This window comes from Chinchilla lanigera, unplaced genomic scaffold (genome assembly GCF_000276665.1).
Source record: "Chinchilla lanigera isolate Chin_1 unplaced genomic scaffold, ChiLan1.0 scaffold00028, whole genome shotgun sequence".
Classification (NCBI taxonomy): Eukaryota; Metazoa; Chordata; class Mammalia; order Rodentia; family Chinchillidae; genus Chinchilla; species Chinchilla lanigera.
This window is the reverse complement of record NW_004955429.1, coordinates 2,319,483-2,346,520: the sequence shown is the minus strand read 5'-3', so window position 1 is coordinate 2,346,520 and position 27,038 is coordinate 2,319,483. Positions and strand designations below refer to the sequence as shown.

The 27,038-nt window shown below is 37.9% G+C and overlaps 1 long non-coding RNA gene across 1 annotated transcript in view; it reads left to right on the top strand.

Moving 5' to 3' along the window:
* The first annotated feature begins 13,176 nt into the window (after window positions 1-13,176).
* Window positions 13,177-27,038, top strand: part of LOC106148779 — a 25,717-nt gene continuing 11,855 nt past the window's right edge. Inside the window, exon 1 of the long non-coding RNA XR_001234472.1 lies at window positions 13,177-13,732. This is a non-coding gene — a long non-coding RNA (uncharacterized LOC106148779). The remainder of the gene's footprint in view (window positions 13,733-27,038) is intronic.

The window sequence follows — 27,038 nt, the reverse complement described above, 5'->3', positions numbered from 1 at the left end:
GGTATTTTTACACAATGGAATATTACTCAGCTATAAAAAAGATAAACTTGAGGCTCTTATAGATAAATGGATGCAGCTAGAGATCATACCCAGAGGTGAAATAAATCAGACCCACATGTGTAAACATCATATTGTCTCCCTTGTGTAAGAATCTGAAAGAGTAAATAAAACTCAAAAAGCACAATAGATATTATGAAAGGGGAAAGAAATTGCTTAAAGAAAGGAACAATGGAGATGAGGGAAAGGAGAAAAAGAAAGAAGAGAAATAACTGTAACTGTACTGCTATACTGCTTACTGTACTGGTGATATCTAATGGTTTATTGAAAGGAGCTGTTAATGCTTAAATTTTTTTTGACCAATTTTGCCTGCTTATATATGTAATCTGAACAACTAATTTGAAGACAACAATATGCAATATAATAACTATTAGTGAATTCTTACCATCTTGTTCAGTGAAACTCTGCATCATTTCTAATGTTTTTTGACAAGCTTCTTATTTTCTTTAATGGTTTGATCAATCTTGCATTCTTACATCTGGTAATCTGAGCAACTTCATTGAAGATAACTATATGTAATATAACAACCACTGTTAATTCCTATTATTTTGTTCTGAAACCTTGTATAATTTTTACCGTTTTTGCTTTATTTTGTTCTTGTCTATGTTGTTGATATTTTGTTATTGTTCTTTTTATTATTATTCTCTTTGAAATAAAAAAGAACACCACTAAATAATAAAAAAGAATAGGTAAATCTCTTGAGGACATTAGTGTATACAAAGAATTTATGAATAAAATTCTGGTTGCACAAGAACTTTCACAAAGAATCAGCAACTGGGATCTCATTTTATTAAAAAGCTTTTGTACAGCAAGAGAAACCACCAAAAGAGTGAAGAGAAAACCCACAATGTGGGAAAAATATTTGCTAGCTCTTCCTCAGATAAAGGATTACTTTCAAGAACATATAAAGAAATCAAAAAAACCCAGAGCTCCCCAAACTTAAGGACCAAATCCAAAAATGGGCATTTGAGATAAATACATACCTACTGGATGAAGAAATATAAGCAACAAACAAATATATGACAAAATGTTCAACATCATTGGTTATAAAAGAGATGCAAATTAAAACAACACTGTCATTCCATCTCACTCCAGAAAGAATGGCTGACATAAGGAAATCAACTAGTAACAAGTGCTGGAGGCGGGATGCTGTAGGGAAAAAGCCATTGTTGGTGGGAGTGTAGACTGGTCTAACCACTATGGAAATTCCTCAAAAAACTAGGATTGTAGCTCCCATTTGACCCAACTATTCCCCTTCTGGGTATCTTCCAGAAGAATTAAAAACACTGTACCACAGTGATATATGTGCATCCACGTTTATAGCAGCACAATTTGTAATAGATAGATATTGGAAACAACCAAAATGACCAAGGAATGGATAAAAAAGATGTGTTATCACATGCCCATGTCTGCCCTGACCAGGTTGGAACTGGAGGTGTCTGCTTGTCCTGGACACATCAAGTCAGGCTAATAAATATTTGTGCAGAGCTTACTGTGAGCTCATGCTACTGCTTTGAAGGAGAGTCATTTTGCAATATTTAATATAACAAAGGTAATCTCTTCATGACCTGGAAGTTGTGCTTCTGTGGACATTCCTCAGAGAACCTGCTGTGCTAGTGTACAATCTGATATACAAGAATTTCTGTTACTGCTTTGCCTGTCATGGACAGATGCTGGGAATGGCTAAGGGTTCATGGCAAGAGAATAAATATGTACATTTTAGTACACTTATGCAGTGGAACTTTTCAACAGTTAAAATGAGTAAATTAATTTTTAAATTTTTTTATTTTAAAAATTAAAGAAATCTAACAAAACAACAATGAAGACAAAATCAAAACAACACAAAAACAATAAAAATGATACATGACCTCAAAACAAAATGATAGGGATTAACAATGGTTGCTACATTACACACTGTTATTGTCAATGAAGTTGCTCAGTCCACCAAACGTAAGAATGTAAGATTGATCAAACAATCAAAGACAGTAACAAGCAATAAAAAAAACTGGAAATGATGCAGAGCTTCACCATACAAGATGGTAGGAATTCAACAATGGTTCTTATAGTGCATATTGTTGTTTTCAGATCAGTCATTCTAATTACCAGATTCAAGTGTGCAAAATTGTTCAGGAAAAAAGAAAATTTTAAACACTGACTGTTCCTTTCAATAAACCACAGACATCAACAATACACCTATCCCAGCTCTCCTTGTATATACATATAAATTTTGTTTTTCATTTTAAAGAGAAAAGAAAAAAACCCAAAATAACAAAAACAAACACATAAACAAAACAGCATAGAGAACAATAAAAATGAGACAAAATTTCAAAATATCATCATAGGATATTAACAATGGTTATTATATTACATACTGTCATCTTCAAACATTAAAAATTAAAACATTAAAAATGGTTGCACATATAACTAGATATAGGCATGCAAGATTGATCAATTACAAAGTACCAGTTCCTTTCAATAAACCAACAGATATTAATAGTATAATTATCCTGGCTATCCTGTGTAAAATGAGTGAATTAGAACTTAATGTATCAGTATGGATACATCATAGAAAATGGTGAATAAAAATGAAAGATGTAGGGTGACATTTACAGTATTATGCCATATACATAAAGTTTAATTTAATATTCATGGATATTTACTCTCTCACACAGTAAAACATAGAAACATTATTGAGGTTAAATACCAAACCTATGATAATAGGTAACCTTGATAACTTCCAAGAAGAATAAATTAGTAAGAATTAGGGGAGATGTATATGGAAGATTTAAATTGTAACTGTATTGATTTATTGCTCTAAAATAAGAACTGAAGTAATGGTACAAAATATTTTTAATGAAGCAATTTTTATGAGTGTTCACTACAGTATTCTCTATTCTTTTTGTGACGCTTGAAATAGTTTGTAATATAGGAAGAGTTTCCTGTAATCTAAATGTTAGCACATTCAGTTCAGTTAGACTAATGTCTGTGAACAAAGCATATACAGGCAGCAAGGAGAAAAAAAGTCACAACTTAGGATATCCTGGTAGTTGATACCACTAGAACAAAGGTGGAATAATTACAGTATAGATCTTGTCTTTGATATGAGCTGAATTTATGTGACAGTCTTTCTCTTGGGCAAAATTTACTCCCCAAATAATTTACTTTCTTGGATTTTTTTCTCTATAATGTAACATATGTAGGAAGTAGCAGTTCAAAGTAAGTTGTGTGGAGCTGGGGTCAAGGGCAAAATGATAGCAGATTTTGAAAGACATCCTCACGAGGGGGTGCCTGGTTGCAAACCTTTTGATTTTATTACTAATTTAAAATTACTTTGGCTGGCTACATTATAGGAAGGATGAAAACACAGGTGGCTCTGAACACCTGCAGACTTTTGATGGATGGAAATCCTGGCTTGAGCATGTCACCATCCACAGCAGGCCACTACAGCGGGTTCAGTGGATGGCACCTGGCCTACAGATTCCTGCTCAGGCTTTTCCCCTTGTTACTTGGAAATGGCTTGACACTCCACTTTTTAAATTCACTTCACATGTAGATAAATTTGGCAAAAGTCAGAGAAATAGTCAGTAGCCAAACAAATGGGAATAATTTAAGCCACAGATCATAAGCTCCCAGTGGGCAAGAACTAAGCCTTTATCTGCTCTCCAAAATGTCCCACACATCCTTATAAACATACTTTGATCTTGATTAGCATGACTCAGATGTTACATTCAGCTCCAGTAGGGCCAGAGTTGTTAGAAAGAATAAGTCAAATATACTTTCTTCATGTTCCCTCATCCTACATAAACTGTTTAGATACATGTCCAACACATTGTTCTCATTTCTGTGGACATTACATACTGCCTTACTGATTATCAGAGATCAATTCTTTAAAATAAATGGAGGCTATGGCTTTGTAAAGTGGTAAGTACACACAGAGGTCCAGGAGGATGTTCAGAGGTTGTGTTTATTTTAAAAATAACTACTTTATTCAATGAGGTATGAAGCAAACTCCTTCAGTTCCCCATCTCTTCAGCCCACACATTTTCAATTAAGCTGTGGTGCACGAGCTTGCTACATGACAGCATCTCACTCACACACCTGCCATGTGTCTTTTGTTTCTTGCTCAGCATCTTCTCCAATGTCATGGGATCTCACTGGTCTCACAGTAGGGTAGGAAGGAAGTTAGAGAGAATTCACTTTTCTGACAGTTGTATGTTTCAAACAGACTGAAGCCAGGGATGCTTAGATATCTGATAGAACATTTCCAGCGCGTCTGTGAGGAGATTAATAGCAGAACCTTCACTCGTGGAGTTTGCTATTATAGCTGATTGAGTGTGAGACATTGCAGATGATAACATTTAAAGATCACTTGGTGCCTGAAATAAATTCCTTTCTCCAAAGGGAATACACATTGCTTTTGACAAGTGGATAGGTAAGAGTTCTACAAGTACTGGATCAATCTTATCCATGGAATTAGTAGGATTTTACGCTGAGCTTGGTTCCTGAGAATGCTGGACCCTTCATGGTTTACCGTTCTTTAAAGGACGCAGGCTCTTAGGATTCTGCACGTTGCGAGATGTTAGACTCTAATCTTTACTCCCTGTCCTTATGAAGCTGCCAAAACTGCTCAACTTCAAAGCTTCTCAATCCGCTGTTTTGGAATCAGCAGAATCTCTCAGGGGAAAAAAATGTTCCCAAATGTCAAGTTCATCCATATGGGTTTTATGTTCTCCTAGATCTTATGCTCATTGTCTTGTTATCTCTACAGTGCTTTCAAACACACTAAATATGTTTTGTTTTCTTTTCTTTAGTTCTGGGTGAGAGACTTGATATACATCATCTAGTTGTATCAGTTTGCTAGGCTGGCATAACAAAGCACTACTGACAGTGCGGTTTAAACAACAGAAAGCATTTTTTCACAGCTCCAGAGGCTAGAAATTCAAGACCAAGTTGTCCAGAGGTTCAGTTTCTTCTGCGAGCTCTCAGCTTGGCTCACAGATGACTGACTTACTGTATCTTCACACGTCCATGTCAGTGCCTCTGTGAATATGCTGCGACGTGTCTGCATATTCAAATTTCCTCTTCTCAGGAGGTCATATAAATTAGATTTGAGTCAGCCCTATCAGCCTTATTTTAAGCTACTTATCATTTAATAACCCTATTTTAATATACAATCACATTCTGCGGTAGTAAGGGTTAGAGTTTCTACATATTGGGGTGTACAATTCAAAACAATTACATTCATCTCCCATTATTGGAGAAGTCCCTGGAAATACAGAAGGATTATTGATTACATCACCCTTATTGATTCAATTCCATTTTAATGAAACAAGTCATGTATATGTGTTTGTGTTCATGTGTGTATGTGTATAAAAGCCAGAAAATAATGCTAGGCAAGAAAATTATTGCAATCTCTGAGTGTAGAACCTCTCAGGATTCCTGCAGTCATAAACTTTCTGTCTAGATGAAAACATATTTTAATCAAATTTTGGTAAGATTGACAAATTTGCATAGAGGAAATGAATTTCATTGAAGTAATCTAATTCATTTCTAAACTTTGTGTATCATTTAAATAAAACATGCTAATTTTCATGAAGTTATTTTATTTGTTCTACTTGTTCCATTTAAATATTTATTTATTTATTTAAGTTGGATTTAAATATTTATTAAAGGTTGGTTTTATTCATTTTTTGCCCATATCAAAGTTTACTGATCAGAGCCGCTGCGTTATCAACATTGTGTGTAACCATCATTTTTTAATTAAAATTTTATTAGTATGTGTCTGCAGCACATAATGACCACATTCCTTGTGAGTTGATCCATGTGCATAACACATCTTAATTCTTTTTTAAAATCCCCTTCCCCTCCCCTTTCTTTCTCCCTCTGCATTTTTCCTTCTATTCTTTCTTTTTCTTTTCCTTTCCTTCCTTTCACCTCCCTCTTCCATGTTCTCCTTCCCATTTGAACATTTCCTTCCTTCACAATCGTAACCATCATTTTCGAAGAGGTAGTCCAATTTTTCGTTAGGGAACCTATGAAGCTTTCACATTGTTTTACAGCAAAATCTTTTTGCTTGCTTTTAGTCAAAAGCCTCCTTTACCATGTGCATTTTTGTTTATCAGCCATTTTCTTTATTTCCTTCAACAATTAAATAAAAGGTTGAGGGTAATTAAAGGAAGATAGCTTTTATTTATTTCTTAAGTAGGCTAAAATATGAAATAATTTTATGAAACAAAACTGAGAAAGAAGGAGAAAAGCAGATGAGATAACAAGACCCCGTATTATAAAACAAAAACAAAACAAAGCAAAATGTAAGATAAAATACTTTCAACTGAAACTGTTTCTGAATAATCTCCCTTTAATGTGCATATCATAAACAATAAAACAATATTGTTATCTGGATTTGTGATCTTGCCAGTTTCATTAGTGTAACAACAACTTCACATGCCATGGTCTCCAATGGCTTTTTACTAGAAAACTCTGACATATATCTTCCTTAATTTTCCTAGTCTTGAGTTTACTTTGAAATGTGCAGAAATGGTGGCACTTACATATTTTTTAAGGTTTTCTTAGTCTCTGTAACCAAATTCATTGGCTCCTGGACCACGCTTGCACATAGTAACTTGACTCTCTTCAAAATATGTTTCAAGCATGTACAGACTGCATTTCATGTGTCCATCTACCGTCGTGTTCAACTGCTTTTTTGTGTCTGTTGTTCTTTACCCACTTTGGTTGGTTCTCTCCTTACCTGGTGCAATGGCAAGCAGCCAAAATGACACCCATGATTTGGAGGCAGATTTATTTATGTTGATGGGCACTGATCAGGATCATTCCCAGAATATCAGGCCCTGATCTCTGGTGGCCTAGGGCTTATATTAGATAAGAGTGTAGGAAGTACAGAGGCAGAATGGCTTGTCAGTTGGGGATTGGTTCTTACAATGTGCATGATAGTGACCAACTATGTATCACAGTGACCAGCTGTTTCTAAGAGATGGGAGCAACCATTTCTGGAACAGGAACTATTACCTGAGCAGCTAAGAAACGGAAGTATAGTGGCTGGGGGATAGTGCATTTTCTGTTACACTGGTACTACTCCACCCACCAGGCATCTCTAGTTTGCATCTTCATGGCTATGAGAAGATCAAGCATGCTTAGGATTCCATTACAAAGAGGGGAGAATCCTAATTTATTGCCTTTGGATGCTAAAGCTAATTAGTAGGTGTCAAAGCAACAAAATAACTTGTATTTTGAGGGATTACTATACTCACGCTTAAATGTACTATCACATTTAATCCTCATTTAGAAAATCCTATGGTGTAGAAATTATTATTGATATTGTTAATTTACAGATTGGGAAAATAAATCTTGAAAAAATTATTTAGCTCATCCAAAGGGACACAAAAGTAAGTAGCAGAGCTGCCTTACCCCAAAGTGAGTCTCTTCACACCCACACCATAGTAGTTCTATCCCCAGTGTCTTGATTGGAGTGAAGGAAAATGTCTTTTGCATTAATATTCCTCTCACTGCTAAGACCCAGGCAGCTTGATGAGAAGAACACCCCTGTGTTCTAGGTCAGTAATTTGATTTGCCTAAAATGAGGGACTTTGTGTTTGTGGATTCAGGATTTCATGGGAGGGGGGCAGACCTAATGTGACTTTCTTCCTTGTAAGACAAGGGACTCATGCCTGAGTCATGTGGAGAGAGAGGCTGCAACCAGAAGTTGAATTAGTTGTCTTGAAGCCCATGAGGACAGAATGGAGATAAAGGGTAAGATTTCTTTACTTGCACAGAATGCAAGCTGCCTTGTAGCCTCAGGAACACAATAGTACAAGGGTTGGCAGTGCTCGGAGCATCTAGGGAGATCATATTGGTATAGTAGCAATGGTGCTCCTAAAGCTTCTGAAACAAGAGCATGGGGCAGAGCTTGACCTCCCAGAACTTTTCCAGCAGTAACCATAATGGAGAGGCCTATAGGGAAAATGATAGGGAGGCTGAGGAATTTACAAGAACCTTCTCAAGGACTCCTAGATGTAACTTGAAGTGGACTGGGAGATTAGGACAGTAAGATGAGTATTACTGTCTCAGGACCTGCCAGAATGTCCAAAGGCTGAAGAGGTCTGGGTATACTTGATGGCTACAGTTTTTATGTAAATGGCTGTCTAAGTTGCTACTTATAGCTCACCTCATATGGGTACAATGGATAAGAACATAAGCTCAAATGATATACACTAGACCTTCTTCTTTGTAATGGTAACACTTTTACCTAAGAACGCTGCTCATTTTCATTACACTTGGCTATGGGATGACTTCCCCAAACTTCTCTCAGATCTTCCTAGAACCGGGTTTCTTATTAACCTGCTCAATCAATGTGTTAAAATTTCCATAAAGATCTCCAAATTTTAGTGATGATACAACTTCAACTAAAGCTATCCACACCTATCTAAGTGAATTGAAAGATCAAAGAACAATCAACAACTTGCTTTATATTAAACATTTCACATCATAATAAGGATTGGTCATGCATAAAGGAAATTTAGAATTGTTAATAGAAGGGAACACATTCTTAAATTAATATGAGTCATTCACAACAGTGATGCTTCAGTGTTATTGACTCCTCTGCATCGCTTTGTGAGAGCTTGTGTGGAGCTTCTACCCTTGACTGGAAAATGGTTCTCCTGGATCTGGGAAGGTTGCTTTCTTTGACCGAACGTGGAGCTTCAGCAGGGATACACATAGAGCAATGAGGGAGGAAAGGGACATGTGTCTGGCCAGTCAAACCAGCTGAATCAACACTGGTGATCCGTGGGGTGATGGATGTCACAGCCAGATCATCCTTACATCCAGTACCTTTTTCTAAGAATTTTATCTATTCTTTTAAATTAAGATAATTTGGCAATCACTATAACTTTTGTTTCCCCAGAGAAATTAAAGATACCAAGATCCATTGCACAACACAGGGTGAAGATTAAGATTCTATTAAAAGTATGAATAACAAAACGAAAAATTTGGTTTGTCAAAAATAATGTGTGAATACATAGAATCCCAGCACTCAGGAGGATCATGAGTTCAAGGCCAAGCTGAACTATGTAGTGAACTCAAGGACAGTCTAGATGAGATAACAAGACCCCGTCTTACAAAACAAAAACAAAACAAAGCAAATATGGAAGCTAAACTTGTGAGGGTTGGAGATGTAGCTCAGTGATAGAATGCTCAGCATGGGCAAGGCCCTATCTTTAAAAACATAGCAAAAATAACTTGCTATCATTAAGTCTTATTTAGACATAGTTAAATTGCTAAACCAATATATTCCAAAGTTTTTACTAGTTGCCAACTCTAATTTTTGGCATCTTTGATAGAGAATTTTTCTTATTTTGACAGTACTCTTTATATTTAGGAAAAGAAAGTCACTACAGAATATAGTACAGTTGAATTTTGGTTGACTAGAATTTTTTAAAAAGTGGTGTGGGTTGAATTATGTACCATTCTGCACTTACTCGTTGAGGACAGATGTGACAGTCCATAGCACACACTGAAACATTCTCTTTGTTACACTTTACTGGCAGAATAAATTAAGAATTTTGTACCTGAGTAGTTCAGAATACATAAAACTTGCTAGAGTTAGATGTTTTTGAGAAGTTCTTTGGTAGCCCTTAAGCAATTTGATGATGACAAGAGACCCTCCAAGATCTCCCATGTTTTTTGGAAGAATCCTCAGACTTTAGCAGTATTTGTGACACCTGTATTCTCTCTACCCACTGGCATCATTTGACCTTGTACAACACTTTATTTATACATCTTTTAGAGTACCTAAGCATATTATTTTTTATATTATTTGCTACCAGGTTTCTCTCCAAGCACGTAGATCTTTGGGGGCTGTTTCTATTCATTTTATTATTTCAAATCTAACCATAGCCTGACATATAGCATATAGTCATTTAATATTTGTTGAATGATAAATTAATGCTAGCTGAATGAATATATGAATCTACCACTTCTAAGGGAAAATATCTGAATTCATTCCTGTTCTTGGTACTTGCATTTCTTTGGCAAATATTTAATAAACACTTTCCTAATTACCAGGAACAGTATTAAAAGCTGAGGTCAGGGTGATGGTTTCCTAAACTGGTTAGGTCTTTGGTGAGAGCAGTTTTTGTGCCATGGCCAGGAATTAGCTGGTAATACACAGACACAGGAAGGGATAGTGATAAAACACAGGAAACAAGTTTGCAAAATGCTATGAGCACATTTAGATATGGACAGGAGAAGTGAGTGTGGGTAGCAGCTAACAGAGCCAGAAGAAATTTTTATTTATTGTGAAACGGGAGAAGTAGATCATATTTAAATCCTCATGGGAAAAATTTAGTAAAAGAAATGAATAATATAGGAAGAATACAGGGGATAAAAATGGAGGAAATTGTGCACAGAGTGTGCAGATTATTCAGTGGTGGTTGCTGATTTTTATCTAATGACTTCTATTTTTGCTGTATAATAGTAGAGTTAGTGCATCAGTCAATGCTTACTAGAGTCAGATGTAGAAGAGTATGAAATATCTATCTGAACAGTGAGACCTGAAGAATCTAGGTGAAGGCTTGGGGCCCATGGCAAGGTCCCATGCAAGTCTGTATCAGGAGGTTGAAGGATAGGTATTGGGAGACTGAAGGATCTGTGCCAGAAAGGCCCAGGGGCCAGTGCTGGAAGCCGAAGTGTTTGTGCCAAAAGGCTGAAGGGTCTGTGCCAGAAGGCTGAGGGATCTGACTGGTAGCCAGGAGACAATGTTCAAGATGAACAGGTTGAAGCTCCTCTAAAGAAAGAAAACAGCCAAAGCTCTTTCAAAGAAAAACTGCTGAAATAAATGTCTCTGAAGAAAAGCAGTCCCAACAAAACTCCTCCCAGGAAGTTCTGCTGAAATCCTTCCCACTCGTTCTCTTTTTAATATCATTCTGACAATAATCCTTCAGGGTTTCTTTCTCACCCAGAACCATGCTGCCTCAATTCAGCTGGGTTTCCACACTCAAATTGTCAATTAGCCCATTATCCATCACAGCTAGGGTAAAGCAAGACACCCAGCCTAAAGTTGTGAGAGAAATGTAGATTTAAAAAAAAATGGTTTCTATGACAAATAAGAAAATGGAATTGACTGATTCTGTATATAAAAGCTGGTTATAGAGGGGTTGACAGAAGTTAAGGGACTGTCTGTATAATGACTAATATTTTCTTGTGAAGTAGAGCCTCTGATAAGAATGAGTGAAGACAGCCCAGCTGAGGCTGACAATCATATGAGTATGATAGTGCTGATCTGTCTGGTTTGGTTAATTTCTCCATCAGTTCTAAGCATCCTGTGTAGGTAGATGGGTTCATTCAACAATTGGGTATTTCAAATGGATACAATAAAAGGACAACAGGCCCAGAGAATTTAGAAGAGTGCTAAAGGGATGACATACAGCCTTTTGTATTAGTAAAATTTTCCATTCCTAGAATAAAAACTTGACATACATAATTTAAAGGAGAAAAGGTTTTCTTTGGCTCATGATTGCAGAGGTTTGCAGAGGTTGCAGTCCATGGCCACTTGACACCAGGGGAGAAACATGTCAGAAGGGCATGATAGAAGAATGCTGATCACCTCAATGGCAGCCAGGAATCAGAGAGAGCAAGGAAGAGCCTGAAAGAAGATATACTCTTCAAAAATATGAACTATGATCTATTTCTTCCAACCTGACCCCACCTCCAGCAGCACAGTCAGCTATTGATTTTCCAAGTGAGCCCATCAAGAAATGCACTCACAAGAAAACTCAAAAGGCAGGAATGAACAGAGCTTTATTGGAGCTGGCTGATGGACAGTCTCTAACCAGGAGCCAGAGAAGATGTTTGCCATGATCTGGGTCTCTCCTTCAGTTTAAATACATTTTAGGTTTCCATGGTAACCATTACCTCATTTTTGGGAATCTTACAAGAATGTCACACAATTATCACAAAGTTTACTTCTCCCAGAAGGTCAGATGACCAAGTTCCAAATGACCATTGTGGTTTAACTTTTAGCCCACTTCCCACTTTGTCCTATTTGTTCGGTTCCCATTTTATGACTCTGCTCTGCAGAGTTGATAACTAACCAAGGCGACTGGGGTGAACTACAGCTTAAGTAAACTTCAAGTGACTTCTCTTAATATGGTGTTAAAAACAGAAAATATAGTCTCTCTTGCTTTATCATTATGAACTTATCCATGGGTTGATGTATCGATGAGATTAGCTCCCCATAATCTAATATCTTCCAGAAACTCCATTCTGCATGCATAAGTCTTGTAGAGGATATTTTTGATGCAAAGTAAAACACCCTAGATAGATGAGAAAAAAGATAAAAGGGATTAAAAAAAAGAAATGGAGTGGAAAATAGATTGTGGCTTCTAGGGAGAATAGAGGTATGGCTATCACACAAGCTAGAAGGATAGATAGATGTGACCTGATTGTGGAATTTCATCAAAGATATATTTCAGTCTGGTTTGTGATTATGATTGTGGATGGATGAAGATTCATATAAGAGCAGGTAATCTGGGGGAAGAAAACAAAGAACAGAAATTCAGGTCTTGCATGCATTACCCACATGGAAATTCTGCTTGCTTAAAATTGCAGCTGCCATTGGAGTGGCGAACATGCCTATAAAAGAGAAATCTAAGCCTCCCACATATGAGAAAGCAGGAGTCACATATGCAGTGGTGATAAAGAAGTGCATTGATTCATGAGCCACATTGCTAGAAGATCAGGATATTCCCAGGAGGACACAGGACACGGTATGATGTTTGGATATGACACTGTGAAAGGGAGTGGACACAATTTTTTTGCTTCATAAAGTAAGGAGAGAATGTGATGAACTGAATAGTGATCCCCAAATTTATATGCTGAACCTTTAGTCCCCACTGAGGTAGTGTTTAGAGGTGGGTTTGTAGGAAAACAGGTCTCTGGATAGATGTGGCTGACTCAGCTCTTCTTGCTTGTAGCCCTCATGGTAACTGCACAGTATGCTGAGAATTTAGAATCCCTAGATAAAGAGGAACTCTGGAACAGGTTTTATCTTCATTCCTTCTGGAATAGGGTGTCCTACAGTGCTTTTACTCAGTGGTCCCAGCCTCTCAGGGCTTAAAACCAGAGTGGAAAGGCAGACATCAGCTTCAGTGGTCCCACAGATGCTGTGCAAAGGATGAAAATGCTAACTTATTTTATCTCTGGAAGCTTCCCTGGATCTTGGGGGGAGGTAGTTTTCCATGGATCACAGGCTTCTGTTTATCCTTGCTGCCTATGTATGAGTGATACCTGTGCTCTGCCTGACATGCTATATCCTGTTTCACTGGACTCATATTCTGCCTGATGTGGTTTAGATCCTGCTGGATCTAGGAACCTTAACAGGAATTATCAATGCATATAGAGATTGGGATTGGTTAGTGGTGTACACTGATTTTTGTACAGCAGAGGGACCTTTGAAGAGAAATAGGCTTAGATGATGTCATGAGGGTTGTATCTTCATAAAAGAATTAGTGTTTTTACACAATAGGACACCAGAGAACTTTATCTTTTTATCTCCACCACAAAAACAGTGAGAAGGCAGAAGTCTACCAACCGGGATGACTGCTTCACCGGGAACTAAATTGGAGGGAAACTTGACCTTGGATTCCCAGCCTTCATAATTGTGAGAGCATAAGTATCTGTTGTTTAAGACATATAGTTGTTGGTATTTTGTGATGACAGCCTGATCTGATTAATACAGGAGTGAGCAGTCCATGGCTTTGCCAAAATCATCATTTGCAGAATTTTAGTCACTAATCAAGTGCTTCATAATATTATGGCAATTCTGAGAAGGAGCAGGGAACCTGGGATCCTAGGTTACATTTCTGGTGGGCATACCACATTCACCAGAATACCACATTCACATTCTTGCCTGTAGAAGTCATATCATTTGGTGTACTATTTCTGAATTTCTGATATCAACTCAAGAAGAGGGTGGGGAAAGTAGTGATAAGGTGACAAAAGGTGGGAAATAATGATCTAAGAGTCAGAATAACCAGTCTCACCCATGCACTGTGATTTGTCTTTTCTATCTGCTATGAATAATAATACTCACCACTTACATACTTTACAGGTTGTTGTGAAAGTGTATTAGAAATAATGACTTTGATCTTCTCAGGTAAAGGGGTTGTGTTTACACAAAACACTGTATTAGCTCAATCATGGTAAGACTGGCTTTGCTTTCAACAGGGCCAGAATTGTTATAGGTAGAAAAGTCTGCATGGAATGAATTATGCAATTAGGTTCCTCTTAATGTGACTGAAAAGAACCTAATTTATGCTTCCAGAAAAGAATAGGCAGGCTCTGGAAATAAATCTCTGAGCCACAAGATGCTGTTCTATTTTTGCAAAATGAGCTGATAGCTTGGGCTTTGTAGAGCTGCCTGCAACTCCATCTCCCTATGAGACAGTTACATGACGCCTTTATTTTTACTGTCTGAGGAGGGAGAAGAGGATAAGCATCAAGCCTTTCAGCATAAGTGCTTTCTTCCTTCTCCAGTGGCTTTTATCCTGGAATGCAGTTTGTGCTGATTTTGGGGAAAACTTAAAGCAACTTAAGAGGCATGCCCACCATCTGCCCAGGTTAAGTCTTACAGAGACATGAAGTGAACCAACAGTGATTAGCACAGACTGATCTGGCGAGGTCTCCTGCAGAAACGTCCCATTCCCATCTGTTGTGATCTGGGGATGATTTGAATGAGACTTTCACTTCAGAAGGTGGCTGGTAAATTGTTGATCTTTACCTGAGAAGAAAGTACTTTAACTTTATAGGACTATTTCTGAATTCCTTTTGCTATATTGGGACTAAGGAGCTTTAGTGAGGAACTTCATTTCATATAGAAGGCTTTTTTTCCTTTCAAATCATGCAACCTATTTGAGGAAACAAATTACACATATATGATTGTATCCCCTCATTTGCATTTTAATTATCTTTAGGCCAAACACTTAGTTACTTTTCTCTTGCTGCTGAGACACAATACTTGACACCCAAGGTTAAAGAAGAAAAGGTTTATTTAGCTCACAGTTTGTAGAGGTTTCAGTCCATAGTTGGTTGGCTCCAAGGTGGGGTGGCATATGGCAGAGGGCAACAGTTCATGACAGTGGAAGACAGCAAAAGCAACAAGAAAATGGGAGAGAAACTTCATTCTGTCTCTTATACTGTATGCAAGCTATCCACCCTAGGGTGGGTGTAGCACTCACACCCTTAATCAGCATGGACCATGAATCAATCACAAACTCTAGATTCAGCTGTCTCCAAAAATCTCACTCCCATGAGTTCATGAAGCTTTTGGGGGGCATCCATATACAAACCATAACATTCAACTTTGGCTCTCCAAAGACTCATACATATTTCTTTATGCAAAAGGCATTTAGTCCATCTCCAAGAGTTGCCGAAGCCCTAACAGTTTCAACATGTTGAAAAGTCTAAGTCCCAAGTTTCCTCTGAGATCTAAGATAAATAAGATAATCTGAGATCTAAGATCTAAGATTACCTGCAAGCTCCTGTATAAATGAAAAGAAAGTTAAACACTCCAACATTCAATGACACAAGATAGACACTTCCATTCTAAAAGTTACAAACATGGGGATACAAAAGAATGGGTCTAAAGCCATCGAAAATCCAGCAGGGCAAACATTAAGTTCTGTAGTTTTGTCACAGCATCCCAGGCAATCTGTGACAAGATGTGAAAGCCAAAGGGCTTGAGTGGCTCCACCTGCATAGCACTGCTCGCAGTTGTAGCACACATGCCTTCTCTCTTATGTTGGCTATGCTTCTTCTTTGCAGTTTTCCTTAGATGATTCACGTTCCTGGCTTCTCCAAAATTCTGGGGTCACCAATGCACCTTTGGCTTCACATTAACAGATTCATACATTGCCCTCAAAGGGCACAGTTCCTGGCCTTCCAGGCCTTCTTCTGAAATCTGGGTGGAAGCCTTCCTGACTCCACAACTCTTGTGCTTTGTATGGACCTAAAACCAACACCACATAGATGATGCCAATGTCTGCTGCCTGCTGGAGTAGTAGCCAAGCTTCACTCTTTCTTGGCTATAGGCATCAAGTGGCTGGATCATGGAGCATTCTGAATCAGTTTTGAGGACCAAATTCTCTATGCTGCCACCATTCTGGAACATGGTGTTATGGGGCTATCTTCTCAAAGCAATCTTTCACTTTTGCAGTTTTGAGGGTGCAAAGAGTGGAGACTTGATTCTTCCTGCTATGTCCTCAGGCCATATTTTCTATTATTCTGTTCCTTCTCAGCAATCAAGATCTCCTCAGTTCTATCTTTGTGGTTGCCATCTTGACTGGAGCTTCCCTTATGACCAAACTCACAACATTTTAAATCATCCTGCTGGGTGTTTTGTTCTTGATTCTCAACACACATCTGGCTAAAAGCACCCCCAACAGCAGCCATGCCACTGCCTCAACATTAGAACTCCTTGAAATTTTTCTGCTAGATTAATTGGTCCACCCACCACCCTTAATCTCAGTCTCAGGAAAAGTTTCTGGACATGAGCAAAAGAAGGACAAATTTTCTGCCCATTCATAACATACAGTGTCTGGAATCCAACAACCAATGAAGTCCTTCTTCCCAAAAGACATCTATGCCTCATCATTACCCACAGGATTTCTATCAGCCTTCTGGCCTTCTGAGCCATGACAAGAATCTCTGATACAGTACAGCCAAAGGCATTCCAGCTCTACTTTTCAAGCTGGCATCTCTGAAACTTTCCAAACTCTTTCCACAAACCATTCCCAAAGGCTTCTGAACCACATGGTCAGGTATAGTCTGGCAACAAACCCAGTTCTGGTACCAAATTCTGTCTTAGTTTTTCTCTTTGCTGGGACAAAATATCTGGACACCCAATATTAAAGAAAGAGAGATTTATCTAGCTCACTGTTTGTCGAAGTTTTAGTTCATAATTGGCTGGCTGCAAGGCAGGGTGGCACATGGCAGAGGGACAACAGTTCATGGTGGCTGGGCTGATGGAAGATAGCAAAAAGCAACAAGAAAGCAAGAAACAAGCCCCTTTCTTTCCCTTATATCTTATGCAGGCTACCTGCCCTAGCACGGGTGTAGCACTCTCATCCTTAATCTTAGCATTGAAACATGGACCATCTAGAGCCACAAACTCTAAATTCAGGTGCCTCTGGAAAGCCCACCCTCCCTGACTGCTTGAGACTTTAGGGAGACATCCAGACACAAACCATAACAAGGACTGTATCATAAAACTCTTAATCCCTCAAAACCCAAGAATTTAGCATATCCAGTAGGGTACATCAATTAAGGTTCAAGTAGAAAAGCAACACCTTTAGGGATTTGTTCAGGGAGGCTCACACACCTGTGGAGATGGTGACATGGTCTCTGTAAGGCTGTGTCTCTCTGGATGATGGTATCTGAAGTCCATAGAGCAAGTGGTCCAGAATGGAGGAGTGCCAACAGGCTGAAATCCATGAACTGGAGCTTTCTTGAGCATAGACTGAAATCTGCTATGTCCTGGTTGCCTCTGACCTTGGCAATGAAGAGGAAACCTGTAGAAATCTAGGCCTTTCATCATGAAGCAAACACACACTTGTAGCTTGGAAGTCCCTTGGCTGAAGAGAAATTCAAAAACATAGAGGCCAGCTGCTTCTTCATGGTACAGAGGTGCATCTGAAGATTATCAAAATCACATACCAGCTACATAAATAGCCTTGCATCCATCCTTCTCTGTGAATTTCACTAGATTTTGGTCTGTGCTAATTAGAAACATACAAGAAATAGGACTTTGAGTGTGGGAAATACAGTTCAGCTGAACAGGTGCTCACAGCACAAACCCACCATCTGAGTGATCAAAGAATGCTCATTGGTTATGATGTTTTTAAAATAAAGATCAACCTTAAAGCAAATATGGCTGAATGCAAAGTATTGTTGGACAAATAATATTTTGGAGTGAGATCAGAAAAAAAGAGATAGAAAGTGGGATGAAAATGATCAGAGGAAGGATATTTTGATAAGACAAGCATTCAAGAATAAATACAAGTATGGACTTCCAGGAAGATGGTGTGGTGGTGTGGTAAGCAACAGAGAAAGAACCTTTCTGAAATTTATTGTCCAGATACTGTAATATAGCAACCTGAGGAGGTGGAGAAGGAGGGAGGGAGGTGGATCCCCAGGACACAGGAAAGATCTGAAGTGAGAACTGAAGCCCATTGGGAGAGTGAAGACAGAGACTTCAGTGAAGGAAGAGGTGGCAGGTGACACTTTCTCCCTGAGCCTGGACTCACTGCACTAGAGGGGCTGCTTGAACCAGCAGACCCACAGTGACTACTGGTGATCCCAGAGGCCTCCACAGAGAAACCAACCAGGGAAATGGAGCAGTAGACTCAGCAGACTGCAGTGGCTGCTAAGTTATTTGGGTTTAGATGTCTCCCATAGGATGCAATTGGGTGGGAGCCATCTTGGAGGGGTGCCAACTGAGCTCAGAACTCAGAGCAACCACAGGCTGCATTTAGCACCTTCTAGTGTCAAGGTAAGGGAGCTGAGTTCAAATGGGCAGAAAGTCAAGGAGCTGAGTTTGAGCTGGTAGGGAGCCAAGTTCAAGCCAGAGGAGGGCCACGGACAACTGCAGGTTGAGTGACACTTGTTCCAGCCTCACAGCCAGAAACTAGCCTTAACTTCAGTGGAACTAAAGATACAGGCTCACTGGGACTATCTTATATCCCTCTGTAAAGCTATAGCTGGCTTTCTGGGATTAATTAACTTGGAACTGGACTTTGTTTGCCCACACTGTCTACCTATGACAGTACAGACACACCTTCAGGTGGATTTTTCCCTCTTTCTTTTTTCTCTTTTCTTATTTTTTTCTTGATTGTTTGTTCTTGTTCTTAGTTTGAGCAGTGATTTCTAGTTATTTTGTTGTTGTTCTGCTCTGTTCTTTTTATTTCTTCCTTCTCTTTCCCTCCTGTCTTCTTCACCAGTTTCTCAAAGTTAGCATGATCTTCCTTTGTCTTACTAGCCTTACTTCTAATCTCTTCATCTTCTTCTAGTTCTCTATTTTCCCTCTAACCCCACTTAAAATTTTCTCCCCTCAGGGTAAAATTGCAACACTGAGGGCTTATTTACTGTATATAATTTTCTATTTCATTAGATTTTGTTCTATAACCACAAATCTAGTTCATACAATTAAAGGTGGAAAATAGTTATTTCACTTTGTCATTTTCTAGGCAGTGTTTGATGCTATTGTTATTACTCAGTGTACCACTTTAGCCCAAGTAACATAATTGTTCTAACCAGTTGTTCTTCCTGGTGTACCAAGACTGAGATTGCCTGAGGGTCCTAAAAATACTATAAGCCAGTGCCTAAGAATCAGGTGCCAGGCCAAGTAGGCAACAACTTCTTACTCTTATCCCCAATAAATTGAAGAGGTAGGATCTTGCAACAGACTCAAATCCCAAAAGAAAGCTACATCTGGAAGACATCTCTGAGAAGTAGAAGTAGGGTTATAAATAATGGGAATAAAGCTACTTGCCATAGGCAATTTACAAGTAACCTCAAAAATTAAAATTAAATGTCATAAAAATTTTAAAAAATGACAAATGACTTAGAGTGACATAAAATGACACAAATTACACAAAAACTTAAAAAACCCCAGAAAGTGGGAAGACATATAACAAGGTGCAACCTTAGACTTCCAGCTCACCAAAGGCAAACCCTAGGACAATGAGGTGGAACCACCTGAAAGCCACACACCTATACTCTCTGAAGTAGTAACAGAAGAAGTAACAAAGAAGATGAACAAAACTCTAGAAAATATCAAGTCAGGAATAATTTCTTATATAACTACAGAGATGGTGATCATAATGAAAGACATGATAAGTGACTACACCAAACAGATAAAAATAGAGGAGTTTAGGAAAATGATAGAACTTATGAACACTGAACACAGGAAAGAAGTGGAACTCATGAAATAGATTCAAATAGACATCCAGGAGATTAAAAATTCCACTGAAAGTATATTAAGAGAATGAGCCAATGTGAGGATAGAATCTCAGTATAGAAAACAGAGCTGTGGTTAGTGATCATGAAAGGAAAGATTTCTTAAAAACAGCAAGAGTACAAAAATTAATCTAGCTGGTACTAAATGATACATAGAAGAATAACATAAGATTGTTTGAAGTCAATGAAAAATCAGGAGATAGCACAAATGACATAAAAACCTGTTCACACAAGTCATGGCAGAAAATTTCCCAAGCAGAGAAAAAAGAATTTGACAGACAATAAGTGAGGCAGATAGAATTCCAATTAGCTATGATCAAAAAAGTCTACACCAAGGCATAATAGTCAAGATTGCAGAAATTCAACACGAGAAAAGAATATCAAAAAGTTGTTAGAGAAAGAAAACAAATCATCTAAAAATGAAAGTCCGTCAGAATCACAGCTGACTTGTTAGCACAAACTCTCCACTCAAGGAAAGCTTGGCTTGCAGTATTTTAACTCTGAAAGAAAATAACCTCCAAAGCAGATTGATGCACCATTCAAAATTCTTTTAAACTTGATGGAGAAATAAGATACTTCCATGATAAAAGCATCTGAGGAAATTCATGATCATGAAACCAGCACTCCAAAACGTTCTGAGGGCCATGTTAGAAAGAGATAACAGGGATTACAGCTCCATGAACCCCAACAGAATGAATCCACCAGGGAAAGAAAACAGTTAAACTGAGGGGAGAAAAGGGAAGCCAACAACAGGAAAATGACATGATAAGGATAAGTCAATACATATATGTTATAGTCATTAATGTGAATGGTCTCCATTCACCAATCAAAAGACATAGACTGGCAGAATGGATCAAGAAGCAAGATCCAACAACATGCTGCATACAAGAAACATTTAATTAAAAAAGAAATTCATAGACTGAAAGTCAAAGGATAGGAAACAATACTTCATATGATAGGAAGCCAGGAAAAAAAGCAGGGGCAGCTATTTTATTTGCAGAAAAATGTTTTTTTCCCTTGGTCTTTTTGAGAAAAGGTCTTGCTATGCAGTTCAGACTGGCCTTGAGCTCACTTTGTAGCCTGTGCTTGTCTTGAACTTGCAATGATCTTCCTGCCTTAGCCTCCTGAGTGCTGGGATTGCAGGTGTGAACCACCACACCCGACTAGAAAAAGTGGATTTCAAGTCAAGACTGATTAAGAGAGACAAAGAAGGTCACTACATCTTTGTAAAGGATACAGTCCAAGAGGAAGAGATAAATAATCATAAATATATATGCAACAAATACCAGTGCACCCAGCTATATAAAACAAATGTTAATCAACATGAAAAACAAACTAAGCATTAACACAATTGGATTGGGGAAACTCAATATACCACTGTTAGAAAAAGACAGATCAACTGGACAAACCACAATAAATGGATTTAGTAGATGTCTACAGAGTATTCCACCCCACAACATCAGAATACATATTCTCCTCAGCTGCACACAGGATATCTTCCAAAATAGACCACACATTAGCTCATAGAACATGCTTAAGTAAATGCAAAGAATTGAAGTTATCTCATAAATATCATGAGATGATAGTGAAATGAAACTGGACATTAATGTCAAAAGAAACTACAAAAACTTCATAAACACTTAGAGATTAAATAACACCCTCCTGAACAACCAGTGGGTCACAAGTGAAATTAATGAAGAAATTAGATGGTTTCTACAATTACTGTAAATGATAATGCCAATACAACATATTGAAACTTATTGGACACAATGAAAGCAGTCCTCAGAGGGAAATTTATAGGTGTGAATTCCCATACCAGAAAAAGAGAGTGAGCTCAAATAAACAATTTAATGTTGGACCTCAAGCTTATAGAAAAGGAAAATCAAGTTAAGCACAAAGCTTATATGAGGGAGGAAATTATAAAGATCAGAGCAGAAATTAATGCATTGGAGACCAAGAAAACAATACAAGAATCAATGAATTGAAGAGTTAGTCCTTTAAAAGATTAAGTAAAATCAACAAACCCTTACCCAGACTTATCAAAAGAGGAAAGAAAAGACTCAAATCCATGCAATTAGGAATAAAAAGGGTGAAATTACAATGGACCCTGCAGAAATCCGGACAATAATCTATATCTACTTTGAAAACTTGTATTTTAGTAAGATGGAAAATGCATAAGAATTGGGCAAATTCCAAGATTCATATGAACTACCAAAGCTGAATCAAGAAGATACAAAAAATTCTAAATAACCCAATATCAGTCAATGAAATTGAAGGTAAAATTAAAACCATACCAACAAAGAGAAACTGAGGTCCTCACGGATTCACTGCTGAAATCTACAAGAAATTTGGAGAAGAGTTAATGCTACTACTTCTCAAATTCTTTGATGAAATTGAGAGGGAAACAGAACTCACAAATTAATTCCTGGACACAAGCATTACCCTGATACAAAAACTGGAGGAGGATCTAACCAAAAAAAGAGAACTACAGGCCAATTTCCCTAATGAACATATGCAAACATCTTCAGTAAGACACTGACAAAGAGAATGTAGCAAATCATCAGGAAGATTATACACCATGACCAAGTAATGGTGATTCATCCCAAAGGTGCAGGAATGTTTCAACACATGCAAATTAATAAATATAATACACCATATTAAAAGAGTAAAGGACAAAAACATACAATCATCTGAAAAGATGCAGGAATAGAATTTGACAAAGTCCAACCCCTGCTACTGATACAATACCTACAGAAAATTGGAATAGATGGTCTTTATCTCAATCTGTTAAAAGCTATTGATGAAAAACCAACAACTAACATCACACTAAATGGACAAAAGCTGAAAGCTTTCACTTTATAATCTGGAACATAAGAAGGAGGCCCACTGTCAACACTCTTATTCAGTGTAATTCTGGAAACTTTAACCAGAGCAATTAGACAAGAGAAAGAAATAAAAAGAATGACAATAAGAAAGGAAGAAGTTAAATTTTTATTATTTGTGGATGGCATAATACTGTACATAGAAGACTCCAAAAACTCCACCAAGACTCCTAGATTTAATAAACAAATTCAGTAGTGCAGCTGGATAGAAAGTTAACACTCTAAAGTCAATAGCTTGCCTGTTCACAAATAATAAACTCACTGGGAGAGAAATTAGGAAAACAACACCTTTCAAAATAGCATCCCCAATTATGAAATACCTAGGAAACAATGTAATGAAGGTTGTAAAAGATCTTTACATTGAAAACTACAATGCTCTGAAAAAGGAGGTTGAAGAGGATATCAGAAAGTGGAAAGATATCCTTTGTTCTTGGGTAGGAAGCACCAATATAGTGAAAAGTGCTTTCACTATATAGTGACCACAATATAGTGAGCATGCTTCCAAAATTATGCAGATTCAATGCAATCCCAATCAAAATACCAATAGCATATCTCACAGAAGTAGAGAAAACAATCCTAAAATTCATTTGGAACCAGAAGAGACCTAAAATAGCAAATACAATTCTGGGCAACAAAGGCAAGTCAGGGGGCATCACAATCCATGACTAGAGATTATGCTACAAAGCTACTGTGATAAAAACAGCATGGTACTGGCAAAAAATAGACTTGAGGATCAATGGAACAGATTAGAAGATGCAGAAACAAGTCCAGACATACTCAGCCACCTCATCTTTGACAAAGAAGTCAAACATGTTCACTCAAGGAAAGATAGCCTCTTTAATAAATGGTGCTAGAAGCACTGATTTTCCATATTAAAACTAGATTCATATCTTTCACCGTGCACTAAGCTAAAATCAAAATAGATCAAAGATCTAAATATTAAAACAGAAACATTAAATCTGCTGGAAGACACAATGGGTAGAGCTCTTGAAGACATTGCTGTAGACAAAGATGTCATGAACAAAACTCTAATCACTCTGGAACTATTACCAAAAGTCAACAACTAGGTCCTTATCTTACTAAAAAGAGTTTATATAGCAAAAGAAACTACCAATAGAGTGAAGAAACAACCTACATTGTGGGAAAAATTTCTTTGCCTGCTGTTCTTAGACAAAGAATTACTATCAAGAACATATAGAGAGTTAAAAAAAATCAGACCCTCCAAATTTAAGGACCCAATCCAAAAATGGGCATCTGAAGTGAGTAGACACTTCTCAGATGAAGAAGTAGAAACAGTAAATAAATATATGAAGAAATTCTCAGCATCCCTGGTCATTCAAGAGATGCAAGTTAAAGCAATGCTGAAATTCCATCTCACTCTAGAAAAAATATCTATTATCAAGAAATCTACCAATAACAAATGCTGTGGGTGTCTGGGGATATAGCTCAGCAGCATAAGCACCTGCCTGGAAAGTGCAAAGTCCTGAGTTCGATTCCCAGTACCAAAAAAAAAAAAAAAAAATGCTGTGGGGAAAAAGGAACTGTTCTCCTGTTGATGGGCACGTAGACTGGTGCAACCACTGTGGAAATAAGTTTGGAGATTCCTCAAAACACTAGGACTAGAGGTCTCATTGGCTCCAACTATTCCATTTCTAGGTATCTTCTCAAAAGAAAAAAAGGCATCATACCACAGTGATATATGCACACCCGTGAGTATCACAGCAGAGTTTGTAACTGCTAAATATTGGAGACAACCCAAATATCTATCAGCTGATGAATGGATAAAGAAGATGTGGTTCTTTTTATACAATGGAGTACTACACAGCCATAAAGAAGAATAATCTTGAGACATTTCTAGGTAAACGGATTCATCTTGAGAACAAACTATTAAGTAAAATTTATTGGACTCACATGTGTAAATGCCATAGAGTTTCTCTGGTATGAGAAACCAAAAGTGTAAATAAGGACCAGAGCACACAATAGATATTGTGAAATAGGAAGAAAATGTTCAGAGGGAAAAAGGAAGTAGGAAGAGGGGAGAGGGAAAGGAAGGAAAGAAAAAGAAAAAAACAAAAAAAGAAGGGGAAAAATGAAACAAAGCTTTTGTAAATAGGGAGAGGAAGAGAGGTTGAAGGGAGTATAGGGAATGGGGGAAAAGTATCAATATATATCATGTACAGGTACCAATTTCCTATGATGAATGTGATAATTATATATACCTAAAATGTATCTACAAACTTAATTAAAAAGGAATAAATTCAAATATGAAATATGAAGTTTTAGAAAAGCCTACAATACTAGAACAATTATTCAGTGATACAGAAATAGTTATTAATTATTTGTGTATTCATTAATTCCACATGTACTTATTTCATGCCAACTACTGTAGGTACTTAAGGGGTGAATGAAGATATGATATTAGAAAAAGAGTAAGAACTGATTTCTGAGACCAGGAACATAGCTACTGTGTTAGTTAGCTTTCTGTTACTGTGGCAAAATATTTAAGAATAACAATTTAAAGAGAAAATGTTTATTTTGGCTCAGACTTCTGTTGGTTTTAGTACATAGTCATTGCTGCGGGCCTGTGGTAAGCCAGAGCATCATGATGGAAGGGTACATTGAACAAAGTTGTTTGCTTCATGGAGGCCAGGAAGGAGAGAGAGGAGGGGATCAGATACAAAACTCTTCAAAGGCATGCCCTTCAGGACCTACTTGCTCCAACCTGGCCCCACCTCCTGGTAGCCCATTCATCTATGAACTCATCAATCCATTGATAAAGAAAGCCCCCCTTGTCCCAATCATCCCTGTACACCCCACCGTTGAAAATGCTACACTGGGGGATCAAACCTTCAGCACATGAGTCTAACCTACTATATATCACAATTTAAGTGACAATCCACTCATCTATCTTAACGCACAACCCTTTCTGTCTCTCTTCCTTCGATCTAACTAGAATAAACACTGTTCCACATAATTCATTTCACATAAGTCACCTGAAGAAATCTAGACTCCCAGATAACTTCCTAGTCTTCAGCATTTCCCTGCCAAGAAACTCGGCTCTTTTTCTATTTTATTTTCATTCCCCACACTTTCCTTTTCCTAAAATCCTCCTGCCTTTGAAATTCATGATTTAACATGCCTTCAAGTCCATCCAGGGACCCCAATGTTAAAACTTAAGACATTGTCATAAACAATGTTCTCATTGTCTCCATAATCTCCTCTTCAGGAATACTCTTGGATCACCATCTTACCCTGTGCAACCCTCAACCACCCTTCTACCACAATGGGATGTCCAATGAACTAGTCTGTCCACTTTTCCACCTTAACTGTACCCCACTTGATAACTTCTCTACTCTCCTCGCCCAGATAACTACCATCAGTCATTCCAGCCATTTTTATACATACTTTCAAACTGTCACCTTCTCTCTTTGTCTTCCTTAAGTGGAGTATCACAGTCCTGAACAAAACCAATCCTCCAACTTCTCTGGATCTGTGTCTGTGCAGTGAATGTTGCCAGAGGAAAGTCTGTAAATGTGTGAATTGGTCTTATAGCCCTCATCTTGATGCTACTTGGTAATCAACCAAGTCCATTTGTCCCTGGTTTACTAGTTCCCCGTTAATCTATGTGAGGCCTATTTTACCCCTTGTTTTCTTCAGATCTTTAATGCTTACCTTCTAGATCTCACTGTCAGCTGATGAGCTTGCCGCCAGCATTCCTTAGAATGTTCAAGAAAACAGACATTAACTGACAGTGGCTTTCACACCGCATCTCCTCATTACCATCATATATTCTGTTTGTTTGTTTGTTTTTTTTTGTTTTTCTCTGGTACCAGGAACCGAACTCACGACCTTGTACTTGCCAGGCAGGCGCTTTTGCCGCTGAGCTAAATCCCCAGCCCCACCATCATATATTCTGATATCTGGTCTTCTGCCCAGTTGAACCATCCTACCTTTGAGTGATGTAACATTACTCCAGCAATTCTCTTTTGCTTGTAATTCATTCAACCCCAACAACCAAACAGTACTTCTCCTCCTCCTCCTTTCCTCTTCCTCCTCCTCTTTCTCCTTCTC